Here is a 16,113-nt window from a genome sequence, read left to right on the forward strand (position 1 = left end):
TTGAAGACTTGGTTAATGCAAGAGTGGAGGTTAGTTTTTTTGTTGGCTTACTTATTTTATTTTCTATTTCCAAATAAAATTTCTAGAATATGAATATCTAAACACAAGTGGGAATGACCTTTAACTTTGAAGACTTGGTTGCTGTCAAAATACAACCACTGTTCACCTTGGCCTTGGCTACTTTTCTTCCCTGTGCTTTCACTTCCCTGCCTATGAAATTAGTGATGTTATGATCTCTTTCTAAAGAAATTTCAGAATATGCAAGAAAAAGCAATGAATTAGATCTGAGTTACAGTTTTGTCTACTCATATGACTTTAGAAACCTTACTATGTCACTGTGGTTTTCAGCAAAAAATTTAATCTCTTTGAATAAATGATGAAGCTTATTTTCAATGGCAGTCAATGTCTTGCCATGTATTTAAGTCTTGATACAGTTGCTAGGATAATAAATAGTTGAAAATACAGTTGAAAAAGACAAAGGGAAGATAAATAAATGTGAGTTGTTTCCCTCTGCACTCAGGTCAGTGATTGCACAGGCCTGTGCTTCTTTGTACTGAATATGCATGGTTTGAGGAGGAAGGTTAAAAATGGATAATTAGGAATAATGTTTTGTCAGACTGTTTTGATACCCCTTGGGCTGTATCCAGGAGTAAAACCCTCACAGTGTGTCCAGCTTTGGGTGAGCTGTAGTTTCTGAAGGATGATAATGCCTTGTGTGGTGACTGATGCTTCTGGTGTGCAGCCTTGAATGTGCTCTTTGAATTCCCCTCTCAGTTAGCTGCTTGCATGTGGCTAGCACAGGTCTTTCCCATGAGAATTCCTTTTGTGTTTTATAAATAAAGATAAGGTTTGGATGTTATTAAAAACAGTGTCCCAAGATCTGGACGGTGCAGGCCTGGCCAATCAGGCCTAGGGGGAGGTTTCTGACTGACCAATCTGGGTGACCTTTGAAAACTCTATATATATGGTGAAAGCAAAACAATAAAGGTCTTTCCTTCTTGCCACTGAGAACTGGGTTCTTTGCTCTGCTAGCGGCTCAACAGCAACACTTGCACAAACTAACTAGGAGAGTAGTAATGGAAAAAATCTTTTCTGATCATGAGGAAAGTGCTGCAAATATTCACAGCATGTCATGTACAATTCCTGTATCAGACTTGCTGGAGGGACAGGTATTTTTAGTCAGACAATTGTCACAAAATGGATCTTCTGGCAGGAGGATGCTTTTGGTTCACCACCAAAAGCGGAACAACTTAATTGAAAGCGCATTTTTAGATCTGTTTATGTTCAGTCAGATATTTGTATTCTGGACATTTTCCTCGTGAGCAGAGGATATTTGGAATGAAAAAGAAAAAAACCCAACCCACAAACACTTAAGAAATAGGAAGTGTTCTTCCAGGATGATCACTGGGAGGAGCTGTTTATTACAGCTTTTATACATCAGTGGCAAGGAAATGCTGAGAGAGTGGAAGGTGATGTGGAGGCAAAGAAACTTTGTCATGAGTGAGGAATAGTCTCTTTTATTAGAAGGGAATCAGTGGCTTTTTTAAAAAAAACAACTGAAGGAAGGAGTGGTGACCTCAAGGGAAAGTACTAATTCACTAAGATTTTAAACTTCTATTGTATATTAACTACAAAAACAGAAGTGCAGTTGGGCCACATCATTCCTGATGGCAATGCATTGAACAGGTAGCAGTTGTCCAGCTGTCCATGAATGCACTGGAGAGCCCATGAGACAAGAACTGTGCCTGCCACTGGAATACTGACAGGATCTTTGTCACTAATCCTGTTATAGAGGTAACCCACCTCATAGAGACAATTTGTATTTGAATCCTGATATGATAGAGTGAAAGGGGAAAAATCTTTGTAAAAATTCTCTACCACTATCTCCATAATCTCTACTTGAGTGAGCATCAGCCAAGTGAGAAAATGAAAAATTATAACCTGCCAAGCATCACTGGCAGACTGAAATGAAAAAATTGCAAGTTAATAATAGTGATGCTTCCAAAAAATTTGCTGGCCAATTTAACATTGTTTTATCCAAGGTCACATCTTGCAACTGATTATTTTTAGTAATTTGCAGATGGGGATATTCTACCTTACTTATTGGAAGTGAAGATCAGGGAAACACCAGGTACAGTTTTAAAACTCAAGGTTATCAATCTCTTAATATCAAAAGTAAGTCATGTTCCCTGATTATTTTCTTTAGACTAGGCACAGCAATTTTTTTCTCTGTAGTGAAATGGGACATTTATGCTATACTCTATGGCAGTGATGAAGTCAGCGTGACATGAAAACTCACAGTGGAGTGAGGCTGGTGAAGGAATTGAAAACAGGAAAAACTAGAACTTGCCTGAGTTTGTTCTGGAGTACTCTTGCTCGTGTTCATGTGATAACTTTTACGTAATAGTGTTAAAAGAGATTATGTTGCCCATTTTTGAGGTTTAAGTGTTGTGAACCTATTGCAAAAGTACCCAAGACTTAACGTAGGCTGTGTCCTCTGAAATAACCAAGACGTTACTGGAATCCAAGGTGTGAAAACCATTACTGAACTGAAGCAGCACTCAATTTTCTCCAGTACAATCTGCACAATCATCTTAATATTATAGGCTAAACCTTGATACAACATTTACACACTGTCACTTATTTAAAATAGACCATTCTTGAACAACTGCAATGTATCATTAGTGTGTGCAAGGGGGAAACCCTCTGTTGTTTTCATGTGGTTCTGTGGTCCTTTTATTGCACGATATGCAGCATCCTGATATGCTGAGTGTACATCCTGATATGCTGAGTGTATTTTGTGGTCAAAAATCTTGGCTGTGAGTAATTGTTTTTCCGCCACTCGGTGGTTGCTGTGCAGAAGAGACTGCAATGCTGCTGTCCCGTGTAGAAAGTGAAGGGCATTTTTTGTTGGAAGATTGATGGAGCCCCCTCTTTGTAACTACCCTGGTCTTTCACCAAAAATGTCTTCCCTGTCATTAAAATAATAAAATTACTTGAGCAGCTGCACTCAAGGACTCCCCAAAAGCATTTGGTTTTGTTCTGTCTGTGTGAGCTGTGTTAGCTAGAGCTGTTCTGTGTTGAGAGAGGATTAACATGCAGAAGGTGCCCCTGGTGTTTGTTGAAGATCACTGTGGTCAGAAGGCTGGCTGAAGTCTCAGCCTCCAGAACCAAGTTTGCTGGGCATATGCTCAGTAGAAACAGGAGCTGAATTCCCAGCTGTATTTCCCAGCTCTCTGTGGAAGTTCCCTATTAGATCACTCATATCCTGCCAGCCTTTTGAGATCTGACAAGAGCACAGCTTGAACTGTTTAATTTTTCTCGCTGTCATGCAATGCATCATTGTGAGTTAGCTCAATAGCCCTAATCTAATGCTTACTGCAATGAAACTGGGAATGTATCAATCAATACTTATTGCAGTAAGCAAAGCAAAATGAAATATTCTTTTGACAACTTCTGTCCATTTCATTATCTCCTTTTTAATCACAAAACTGTCTCATAAAGTTCCCATACTTCCTTAAACTTTGTAGCCTGTCTGTTTTCATATACATCAGGCTGATGCCAGCAGCTCTCTCCTCTCCCAAACGCGGTTCCATCCATGCATTAGGTTAATCTGTTGCATTCCTGCAGCAGAAGGAAGCTGATTCTTTCCTGATGTGTCCAGGCACCTCTGGCAGGCAGAACTCTGGACTTAGGAGCAAACATTTCAGGGAATAGAAGGCTTCAAATTTGATGTTTTATTGCCTTGGTTTTTTTCTTCTTCAAAAGTAGTCTTGCTTTAGGGTACTTGCAATGCAAGCAAAGCAGAGAAGCTTTAGTATTGCCATTCTCTGGCATCACTCAGTCTTAACCATCGAGTGTTCTCCAGACTCTGACAGGGTTCTGTCCCAGGCCAGACAGAGCTGCAGTTCTTGGATTATGCTCATATTCAAAGTGGAATTTCCTCATGGAACTCTGTGATATTTTCCCCACTTATATTAAGGCTACTTCCTATTTCTGCAGCAAAGTGTGTCTGTGTGTAATATCTGTAAGTATACACACCCTTTCCACCATTTTTAGAGCAGTGAATTGGAGATTAAATCCCTCCTCTTTTTCTGTAAAACACTAAATTTTCTGTGGTAATAATTTTCTTTTAATGCTGCCGACATTAAGAGATAAACATATAGGCAAGAAAAAGAAACAAAGCCATAGAGGAGATAAACATCTGTACACAGAGAGGCATGAGGTTTTTATCACACCTTCTGGGACAAAACTGGATGAGTTGTCCCTTTTTTCTATTCACAGCAGCAGTGTTGGTTTAGATGCTCTGTTCTGCATCTGCTTCACGATAATGAAATGACAGAGCACAACTTTGTGCTTACTTTTATAGGACCAGCTCTGTGGCTTCATGGCCCTCTGGATGGAGGAGAGAGCATCCAAAGCTTATGCCATGCAGTCATCAAATTGCAGTTCTTTGCCAGCTAAGAGGAGTGCAGCAAGCTGTTCTCAAAAATCAGGCAATTTTTCCTTGCTCTTTTGAAAAACCAGAGCTCGGCTCTTCATTTTTGCTTTTCAGGAAGCTTAATGCTTTTTTGGCTGTCTCCAGCCAAATGCTGATAATAGACTCTACAAGGCAACTTCAGTGCAATGATTCCTTTAGCAAGGAAATTGCATGTAGCAAAAGTGGAACTGACCAAGAGAAAAGGTAAGGTTAAAGCTAGCATCTAGACTTCTTCTTTTTAAAGAGCTAGTCAGAGTAGATTAAGGCCACTTGAAGGCCTTAAGACCACATTAACCATTTAAAATAGAATCACAGAACTGCACTTTTTTTTCCTGCAAAAATCCTCTAGAATATTGCACATCTATTACTGAACATTTCTTTTAAAGCCTCTTTCTTGTGGCAGGTATTTGTGTATAAGGCTTGACTTGCAATTATGTGAGAGATTCAAATTGTTCCTTTTAATTGACTCTCTTGACCTTAAATGTAAATACTTCCAGACCATTACGTTTTGTTTTCTTCTGGAAATATTTTAAGATAATCCAACTTGTTCTCATACTTTATGTATTTTTCTGGTAGGCCTATTTCTTTCAGAGGCTGATAGTGAAATGATGGCAGAGATTTAAAGTAGATACTCCTTTTGGAGCTTGTGTGCTGATTATTAAAAGTGTGTGGAAAGGAGTTCTCTGACCCATTACAAAATAATTCTTTTGCCAGCACAAAGCATAATGCATTCTGATGACACTCATAATTGCAGTACTTCCAGAGTAATTACCTTGGTTGTTCATTTTCATATTGTTGGAATTCATATTTGCATGGTATATTTAATTGAAAGCTTCATGCTTTGATCTGTGCACGTGTGGAAATACTCACTGGGTTTAACTTGACAGCAAATGTGTATTTACTTTGCAGGTAAGCAAACATTTGGGTGTCTTACAGGCAAATGTATTTTAATCTCACTTGTATGTGATGCTACATCCCTGTACAGCTGCATCTTTCCAGCCCAAGTAGTGGTGGATAACGGATGCTTAGGTGTTTATCCAGCATATCAGATTCCAGAGTTTTGAGTTGTGCCAGAAACCAGTTTGGGGTCAGACTTTGGCCTCTGTCCTCACTTCTGTTTGCTGAGTTGTCTCTCTTTAGTTACGTGGTATGTGTTTGTACCAGCTGAGGTTCTTCCAGAAAAAAAGAAAATGAGTCTCTGAACTTTGAATAACTTTAGTTTTTGCCACTCCTCATCCTGAGGTATGATGGAACTCACAGGTTTTTTTGGCAAAGAGATGATAGAGCTTTTTTCATAAGTAACAAAAGCATCTGGTTAATGAAGTGGTAAACCATGAAGTAGGAAGTACATCTGTGGACAGGATGAAGAGTAAAGATAATGTGATAGTGCTTTGACACAGAAGGAAAAGGCAGATTTGGGAGTAGAAGTAAATAAATAAACCAACAAAAAAGTTCAAACAGTGGTGTCTGTGTGGGTGTGATTTGCCTGTATTAAGGTCAGGCTTGTAAGTTAAAACTAAAATAAACACCGCTTTCCCTGTAATGGACTTGGGTATTCTAGAAAGTCTTTTTAATAGAGTTCATATTGTATTTTGGGGTTAAATTACCCCAATAAAAATAATTCCTCTGTGCGCTTTCTGGATATGAAGTTTAATCAGACTGTCTTGGAAAGAAGCCTGGGACTAATATGAGCATTTTCTTGACGTGATGTCTGTACATTTTTGCAAGAGAGGGGTAAAGGTCATTCCCTTGTTGAGTGGGAAAGAGCTACCTAAAGCATGTTGGCAACACTAGATTTTTTCTGGTTTTTTTTTTTTTTTTTTACAGTGGTAATGTCACTGAGGTTCAATTGATATTCACAGCTAAAAATAGAATTGAGTGTAAAACAATTGCTAAATTAGCAGTTTACTCATATTCAGTAATTGTAAATCAAAATGAGGCTGGGCATGGACGAATTCTTAATGTGTGGATACAAATTCTTAATCTGTCCTCGGTTTTCCCCTATTTTTTTTAATCTTCTAAAAGCCTTGTTCTTAACAGCTCTTGCAGTGGCGTAAAGGAGCGAAGGCTTTCTTGTATGAGCAGATGTGGGGATTGGAGTGAAACTCCAGCTTGTACAGCCAGTGGTGGTCAGTGGGAAGGAGCTCAATACCAAGCTGGGTGGCAATCCTGCAGGTAGAACACTGAATTCACCAGTCATCCTAACCTGTTAATGTCCATCTCTTAGGGTGCAAATATCTTAAAGGCAGTGTTTCTTGCAGTAGTGCATTCTGGGCTTTTTGAGTGTTCAGGATAAAAATGTGTGTGACCTTGGTTTAGTTACAGTACAAGAACAAATTCCGTTGAATAAAAATACATCTGAAAAGTTAAATAAAAAAAATTCTTTTGCACAGATTAAGGCTGGTGCCTTTCTCCTCCCTTTTAAACATTTAAACACACTCTTTACATGATGCTTAAGCTTTTAAGTCAAAGTTATGAGGTGCTTTAGCCAGGCTTGAGCCTGAGAACAAGACCCAAACCAGGACAATAACAAAATGACACAAAGATTGACTTCACCGTGCTTGCTGGATGAAGTGAAAACTGCTGAAATATAAATCCTATATCCTGGGATTTCACTGCCTGCTGGAACTAATCTCATTAACTTAAAACCACCTGAGGCTTAAGAGACATATACACTGCTGTGGGAAATTATATTTATCTCATCCTAGGGGGAAATCCTTTCCCTCCCCCAGCTTACCTTACTTTTGACTTTGTCATTCTTGAATTACCAGGTCATTTCTCCCCCATGGGAAAGTCGTCATAGCTCACAGCTATGCAATTACTGTATCTGAAGTTCACTGCTGTATGAATGCTGAGATCACTGTTCGAGGGTTTTCTTCTTAAATAATTTCCTAGAGAAAACAAAGACTGGAAAAATAATAGGTTAGCAGTTTACTTAAATAAAGTTCCTCCAGAGCTACAGGAAAAGATTCCAGGACTAAAAACACAGCATAAGGCAAACAGCTTACTGAAAGCATCAAGGTGTTTATTGCCTTTGTAAACCAAACACTGAGTTTTCTTTACCTGCTAAAGTTTAAGAGGTTGGTGGCCTCTGATAAGTGGTAATTGGATGCAGAAATTTCAAATGCAAGGTTGCAGTTTGAAATTCCATGGAGTATTGCCAGGGAGAGCTCTGTAGTTGTGTGGTTGATTGCTGCACTCCCATTTGGATTGAGACTAGATCCCAAATCTGCATTCAATATTAAATGCAGCCATAAGAAATACTGTTTGACATGGGGGGATTTTGGATAAGGCCTTTACTGATATTCTTGTTGGACTTTGCAGCAAGGCAAAATGACCTTGTTCGAGTACCTTTCAGTGTGTGCCTACTGCTGAAAAAAAATGAATAAATCAATTTTGAGTTATCCATTAAACAGCTCAAACATAAAAGGATATTAAGGAAAAAAGTAATGTTAAAACAGAGTGAGCTCTGAAAACCAAATGCTAAAGGCCTGATTTCTGAGATGGAATGCAGAAAGCTTTATGCAGTAGCAGCTTTTTGTGTTGAGCCTGACCTTTGGGGTGCTGCTCCCAGAGGGAGCCTGGAGTGTGGTGGTGGTGTGGAGGTGGAAGTTTCTGTGACTAAGAGAAATGACCACTGAGCCAAGCTCCATGTCATTTCTGTAAAACCCAGCTCAAAAAGTGATTTGTGGATTTGAATGATAGGTCTGTCAAAGTTCACTGTTTACAGTGGTTTATTGGCCCTAAGTCACCATTTCACTGACCAGCCATTCAAATTCTTTTGTGTTGATGGAGTGTATAGGGACAACAAGAGATGCAGTTCCAATTGCAGACCAATTAAAGTAATTAAGAATTATAATGTAAGCCTCTTTTCTCTTTCATCTGCATGGGGTGAAAGTGGTCTGGTCTGTTGATGGGACTGCCCCATTAATGCTCCATTAATGCCCCATATTTAAGGGCCTACAAGGAAGTGTGTATGAGCAAATAGTGAAGTGCATTAATGTCTCTGGATTAGAAGTCCATGTAATTATGGTGCTGATTATGTGCTGTTGTGATCTTGTCTAGATGTAAGTGAATTTGGTCAAGTGTTTTTGTTTAACTGTATCGAGTAATGAATAAACCAGTGAAGTTATAAATGGCTGTTGCTGTTGTGTTGTTAAGAATAGAGTCTGTAGTGGTGAATGGTTGCTGAACTCTAGTGTACATTCCCTTTTCAGTCCTGTATAAATGAGTACAGCATATTCTAGTTTATTTAGTGATGGACAGCCTGTTAGTTCTTAAAATAGCTAAGGAGTAGGACTCTGACACCTTGAATGATTTATGTGTTTTCTTTGTAAGCTTGTTTCTGTTTTGTAACCTTTAAAATGTGGGTTTTATAAGTGATATCATTAAAATTTATACTCCCTCTAGTATGTGATGTTAGTCATTATTGCTCTGCTGTGCCTCCAGATCACCTGTCTGAATTATAAAGCAACCTTCCTTGGAGCTAAATAGTAATTTTTTTTCCAAATGTGTGCTGACTTCATTATTTTTCATTGGTGCTCCCTTACTGGAGCAGAGGCCAGAATCTGGCCTTTTCTGCTTTCCATCCAAGTGGGAAAGGTTGCTGGGAATAACTTTGTATTTCTAGGAATGAAATATGAGGGGACATTTAACTTAGGAGATTTGATATCAATCAGATGAAACTTCCAGAGAATTTGTTCTGAAGTGTACTCTATTTTTTTTCTTCTTTGTTAACTGAGATTGAGAAGCTCGGGAGGTGACTTAATGTTGTGCTGGGCTTTGTTACGCTAATTTAAAAGATTTTCAGCAAAGAGTGAATCTCAGAGAAAAAAAATGCTGATTCTGAAAGTATCACAGTCCTTGATTCTATCAGCTGAGACTCTTGAAGATCTTATACACCTGGAAAGATTTTGTAAAAGGCTTCCTTGTAAAAGGTGCCGAAAAGGTTGCTTCTAGGAAGCTCCACAGCACTCTAAAAAAAGTGTCGCGTTTTTTTTTTAAACAAATTAATTCAATGAAAAATGGAAGTTTTGTTGAGCCATGGATTATTCCCCTGGTTCTCTAAAGGCTGTCAAGTAAACTGCTGGGTAACTCACGAAGGTCACCCATCTCTCCTTTCAGGAAATAAATGATCTTTATTCAGTGTTTGTTGTATATTGTCTGGCAGATTGAGGAGTGGAGCAATTAACTGCAAACTTCCCAAATATGACTGACTTTTAGCCAGCTTTCATCCAGAGGTGAGATGGCATTATTTTCTGAGTAGTGTGACTGCAGCTGTTTCAGTTTTTTCAAATCTAGCATGCTTGCCTAGAATCAGATCATCGAGTCCACCCATTGACCCAGCACTTCTCAGTCCTCCACTAGCCTGTGTCCCCCAGTGCCACATCCACACATCTTGTCAATACCTCTGGGCATGGGGATTCAGCCACTTCCCTGGGCACCTCTGCCAGGGCATGACACCTTTCTGTGCAGAAGTTTCTCCTAATAGGCAGTATGGAACTTGCCCTGGCACAGCTTGTGGCAGTTTCCTCTTGTCCTTGCTTGTTACTTGGCAGAGGAGATGACCCCCCTGGCCCCAGTGTCCTTTCAGGTGGTTGTAGAGAGTGATGAGGCTCCTTTTCTCCAGGCTGAACACCGTCAGCTGCTTCTCACAGGACTTGTTCTCTTGTGCTTTCACCAGCTTCATCTCTCAGATGATGCTAGAGCATGCAGAAGAGCTGGCATTCAGGGTTCTTGTAGCAATGCCAGTATAAGAGGTGTTTTGTATGTGTGTGTGTGTGTGTTTTTCTTACAAAACCTTAGCATTGTAATACAAATGATTTACTGATGTTAACAGAGGATAAAATACTAATTTCAGTGCAGCCTGAGGCTACCGTGATATGTTCGGTACTGTCATCTAGTTTCATTGAAAGATGTGTGATATAGCACTAGAAAACAAGTTTGAACAACAGAAAATGTGTTATTGTTGGAAAACATGAGAATGGAATATGTCAGATAAGAGTTGTCAGAGTAAGTGCACTCAAGCACTGGATCCTCAAGCTAGTGGTTTCTTCCTGAAATACTTGGTATCATGTTGCACTGTCTTACAGTTATTAAAATTCCTTGTCTGCTTCTGTTCCCACAATGATTATTCCCTCAATATTTGCAAGGCAAGTTCCCTGTCACGTTACAGATTTCCCTATTTATTTTTGTAATAAAGAAAATGTGAGCATCAGAGCTTCCTGCATTGAACACTTCCAGCAGCATAATTCCCAGAGCTGGAAGGAAAGCTCTGTGTGTTTGCACTCCTAGTATTAACTAAGGTCTGTTTCAAGATTCTTGTCCTCCTACTACACACACTGCAACTAGACTTTGATCAAAGCAATGCTATCAGGTTGAAGTTTAATTCGCTCTGTGCTACTTATACGTATTTTAAATTTTGAGTGGACTCTATACATAAATGTCAGTGGGATGGCAAAGGAGGTGGAAAGAAGAGCTGTGATGGTGATTAGAGGAGGCTGAGTTGAGTTTTTCATAGGGTTAATGCTTTCCAAATCGGAGGATATAAGATTGAAAGTGAAGGGCACACTCCTTGTTGAGGGAAAGTGGTGGAGGGATCCTAATGCAAAATCTCATTAAAGCAACTGTCAGGATTCCTCTATTTTACCATCACCTCCCCTATTCTATAAGAGTCAGCTGTCGTTCGGAGTGAGCATACTGCCAAAGAGGCATTTACAAATAAATGAAAAATGTCACAATTGATTTTGCCCCTTTCAGAGGACTCTGTGTCAGCTTTGTCACAAACCCTTTGTTATTCTCTCTTTCAGATCTCTTGTCTGGACTTTGGAAATAACTTTGGATGGTTCTTGGATTCCTTCTGTTGACCCGGGGTAAGATCCCTGGATTATGACTTTTTATTAACATTTGTGCAACAGTTAAATAACATTGACTTTTCAGTGCCTATGAAGGATGAAATGCTAGAAGTTCGTACCAATTACCTTTTGAGTGTGTATCAAAGCTGCATAATGCAATCCATGCTTGAGAATATCACTAAAAACCAGATTTATTTCGTAGTTTCTCCTATAGAAGTATTTGTACATTATGGTAATTACTTTGCAAAATGTTGTGTGCTGTGGTAGTAGCCACATAAAATATGAATAGCTGTGTGGTTTTATTTGTTTCTAAAGAATATGTACATTTAGGTTGATAGTTTTCTTTTCTTCCATATTTATAATTTCTCACTCTTTCACTGTATGTTAGATGGTTATGGTGCATTATGCTGCTGGTAAGCAGATCAAAAGGTAAGTTGGTTTTTTTATGTATTTACTGGCTGGGTAAGTGAACTTAATGTGCAATATCAGTCTACCCCTTTTAATGCAAAAGTGTTACCACAAGATTGGATATCTGTTGAAATGTCATTATAGAAAATGGTTGAGATGGTTTGGATACAAAGTATCTAAACTACAATCACATCTAACAAAACTGGCTTAGTTATTTTTTCCTTCAACTTCAGTTTTTGAGATTGCAATCAAAAATAGTGTTTTACCAAAACTGCTGCGGAAGAAACTTCATTAACATAGGGAAATACCTGTGATCCTTTAAATAGGAGTTGAAGATTTTTGAGGACAGACCTAGTGCTGCATTTAAGAGTGATTTTTGTCCTTTCTGCATTTTCTGTGATGTCCAAGAAGTGTAACCTGCAAATAGTAATAGGGCAAGAGATTACCATTTTCCACTAACTTCAACAAATAAACTGTATGGGAAGAATTGGTTTGTGATGCTTTTATATTTCTGAAGGGATTCTTCAACAACAATTCACACGTGTTGTGCAGTCTGGCAAACAGTTGAAAATCCTTCCTTCAATGCCTGTTTTTTCAAAGCATATTAAAAAAACCCCAAAAACTTGCTGCATTTTATCACTGTCCCTATTACCAGATTTTTAAAAACAGGAGAACTGAAGAGAATCACTTTGCTCTCACTTTCGTACTCTGAAAACTCCTAGAAAATTGAGTAAGGAATTGGACTCTGTAAGGGAAAACAAGAACAATTTATGGTGTCATCTGCCCTATGTGCAGGTTTTGCTTCTATTCCTCTTTCCCCTGGGATTGTAATGTAGCCTGATGAGCTCTATTTTAGCACTGCAGAAATTTGCTTGCATTGGTGTATGCATATTAGTCAGGTGTTTAAGCATTTTTAATGCTTTACATTTTATATCTGGTCTTTGCTATTCTGATACTCTTTTTCCTTAATTAAAATCAAATGTGTTGAATTTGTTCTTAAAGAAAATTTAAAATGAATATTTGAAATAACTGTTGAATTTTCTGAAAGTTTAGATTTTTTTTTGTTTTTTGTTCTTTTAATTAGAAATCAAAGCCTACTAGCTGGAACTTTTAAAAAGCACCCTTAATTTGTACTTTGGACAGTTTTGTTCATGTGGTAGTAGAAAGCTTGTGACAGAGCTCTCTAGGACAGTCTCTAATACTGTGTTTTTACAGTGGGCTGCCCACCCTTGCTGTTCCTCTATTTGTATTAGAAGAATTTAAAAATACCTGAGATAAGAATCTACAAAGACAGAATAGAAATTCTGGCAATGTGGAAGATGATGACATAGTTTCAAGGAAGGAACCAGACAGTTCAAGGCTGTTATATTTGTGTAATTAATTAATATTACTGTAAACAGAGATGGAAGGAGGGAAGACTGGGAGGCAAATAAAGAAATCATTATCAGCTCTATTCATTCCCCAAGCTCCACCCTCCCGTCTGATTTATACAGTAAATTGTTTTGAGGCAAATCTATTTGTAAATCTGTAGCATTTCACATCCAAATGGGGCATGCACTTCACAGTAAAGCAGTGCTGCAAAGGCCAATCCAGAACTCTCCCAAAACGCCTTGGAACAGAAATATGTTAAAATATGACTTGGCAGATTTGCAGAGGCTTAGACTTTCACTCACCAAATTTTCACTCAATCACATTTGATTGTGTTACTGATGTTGATGTGTCCCAGCTTCTACAGAGCTGAGCATATTCTGATCCATATGATGTAAATATCTGCGCCCCAGCTGTTGGCAAATATGGGAATTAATTCCATACATTAGTCTGAATCATGAGATATCTCTCGAGTGCTGGGTGTCCCTACAAGCAGTGGATGAAATGTCATGGCTGGCAAAATTGCCATGAGTTAGAATATAACTTTAGTGGGAGATTGTCTAAGATCTCCACCCAGCAAATAGCAAACAGAGATTCATTAAATAAAGGAGAGACATGTGAACCCCACCCTTGCTTATTCAGTTCACTAGGGAACTTGCAGGTTGGGAATGAGCCTAGGAAGAGCTGAAGGGATACAAAGAGCATTTGTTCCAGTGAGAACCCTTCATGGAAGTGAACCAAAGGCAGTTCTTCTGCTAATACAGGTTTCCAGTGAGCTTGTTTTCAGCCAGGTGGGAGGCAGTAGGGAAGTGCACTGAGAGCTGTATCTTTCTGCATCGTTTCTCTTAAACTGCAAGTGAAAATGTTACAACAATTAAAATTTCATTTCAGCTGACGGTGGTCATCCTGTTCCCCAAAACCTGCCCACTAATTAGACTTTGCTGTTCATGCTGACAGTTGTTTAGCTCCTGGACCCAGAATATTCCTTCACCCTGTTTTCATACACAAATATCTCTGTTCCTTTTCAATTTCATAAAGGTGCTGAAATTCTAAGTCATGGGGATGCTGGTCTCATTTCAGTAGGATGAATCACTGAGTCTTCCCAGTGCCCAAATACATGACTTTTCATGGAATAAGACAGCTTTTCTGTATGTGAAGAAAAAATAATTGATGGAGAGGGGAGGGTGGGGGAAGTAAGGGATGATAATCTGGTCAAGTAGGGAAAGATAGGTTTGGAGGAGCTATTAATGAGTTTGTCAACTTTCAGAAGATGCACTTTAAAGTCCTGAAGATCAGTCCTAGTAGAAATCAGTCCAGTTTTCAGCACCTCTTCTGATTTTCACCATGTTATTAATTAAATGAAATTCCATATTATTCCATTGACTTCAGAGGGGTCATTCATGGAATAAAGAAATCATTCCTCACCTGTTTGGATCTGAGGCTCTGCTCTGTGCTGCTGCCCCCTGTTAGCTGTTACAAAACACTCTTATCCAGCTGGTGTCCTCTGAAGGGTTTTGTGTTGTTGCTTTACAAATTGCAAATGATGTAATAGAACTCACAGCAGAAAGGACATGTGGAGAAGACAATGCTAGCAAACAATTTGCAGCTCCTCATTGTCATGGCTGAATGAGTTGGTTTTAGGTAATTTGCTATTCAAACAGGAATAACGAGGTAAAATGTGTTTTACTCGTTTTCATTGTGGCGCAATGGTCAAGCCTGAACCACTTAATTTGAGGGGGTTGGACAGGGCAAAGTAAATTGCTAATCATGTGCTTAATTGATCATCCTCTCACAACTGCCTCTAGCTGTAACATGTTAACGATGATCTGAGAGATTAATCTTCAGAAAATCACTGAGATCATATGGGAACATACCAGGAAGCAACTTAATGGTGAAATGGTTGAGTTGCTGCCAACTCAGCAGAGCAAAGGCAGCCTATGAAGCTCATGTGCTGAACCCTGGAAATCTGAGGTTTTGGTCAAAACCTGACTTCAAATGCATGTGGTGTGACCATCTCTGCCTAGTTTATTTGGGGGAGCAGGGGAGTGTCTTTGACTACATTTCCTGGAGTCATTATTTTATCAACAGCATCTTGCGAATGTTTTCAGCACAGAAAAGCATTAGCAGGACCTAATGCATTTTGATTTTTCTCTATAAAATTGTAGTATTTGTTTAAGCAACAAATAATTACAGCTGGGGTTGGGGTTTTTTGGTTTTGTTTGTTTGGGTTTTTGTTTTATTGTTTTTTTTTTTTTTTCATTTTCCTGGAACAAAAGTGTTTGAAATTCCATTCAGAATTGGTTTCCAAGTACATATGCTTGCATATAGATTGGAATTACTGTAAGAAAAATCAATGAATTGTCATTGTGTTAATAGTATTGGCTCTATTTGATAAGTATGTCCTTGGGCTTTTTTCAGAATTATAGCTATAATTTGTATGTGCTGAATACAATTCCTGTGAGTCTTCTATAGCTCTAGAAAGAGGTTATGCAAACTTGTCACCAACAACAGTGGTCTCCAGTGGAGTGATGATTTTGCACAATGTCTTCATATAAAGGAAACAAATACAGCTTTCCATCCCCCACCATCTGTTGTTCGGAGTATTCCCTTATTTTCTACTGTTTTGGGGAAGAATTTGACTTAATGTTCTTGAATTAAGTATAATAATTAAGACTTTTAACATTTGTAAAAGCTTGACTTGCTTGCAGGAGGTAGATTGTGACAGCCTGACGTGCTGTACTAAAATGATACATAAGTAGAGAGATGTTTTCATCAACAGAAATGTGTTGCTGTTCAAAGTTGATTCCCTTTGTAGGGTGCCATAAAGTAATTAGAAGACCATAACATAATCCTTCAATACTGCATTAATTCCTTAGAGGGATGAATTCATCTCTTCTGGCGGCAATAGTGCATGACTGGCCGTGGAAATGCCACTGAACTACAAAATCATCTGTAAAACAAAGAGTAGTTTTTCTAGGCTAGCATGTTTATTTTACAAAACTC

The 16,113-nt window shown here is 38.6% G+C and overlaps 1 protein-coding gene across 2 annotated transcripts in view; it reads left to right on the top strand.

Annotated features, from left to right (window-relative positions):
• The window catches only part of NAALADL2 (N-acetylated alpha-linked acidic dipeptidase like 2), a 394,159-nt gene that overhangs the window by 13,689 nt on the left and 364,357 nt on the right, over positions 1-16,113 (top strand). For both annotated transcript variants that reach the window (XM_085069057.1, XM_085069058.1), the window contains exon 2: positions 11,290-11,352. The gene's annotated coding sequence lies outside the window, so the exon portion shown is untranslated. The remainder of the gene's footprint in view (positions 1-11,289; positions 11,353-16,113) is intronic.

Source organism: Lichenostomus cassidix, chromosome 9 (genome assembly GCF_008360975.1).
Source record: "Lichenostomus cassidix isolate B80296 chromosome 9, HeHo_3.0, whole genome shotgun sequence".
NCBI classification, from domain to species: domain Eukaryota; kingdom Metazoa; phylum Chordata; class Aves; order Passeriformes; family Meliphagidae; genus Lichenostomus; species Lichenostomus cassidix.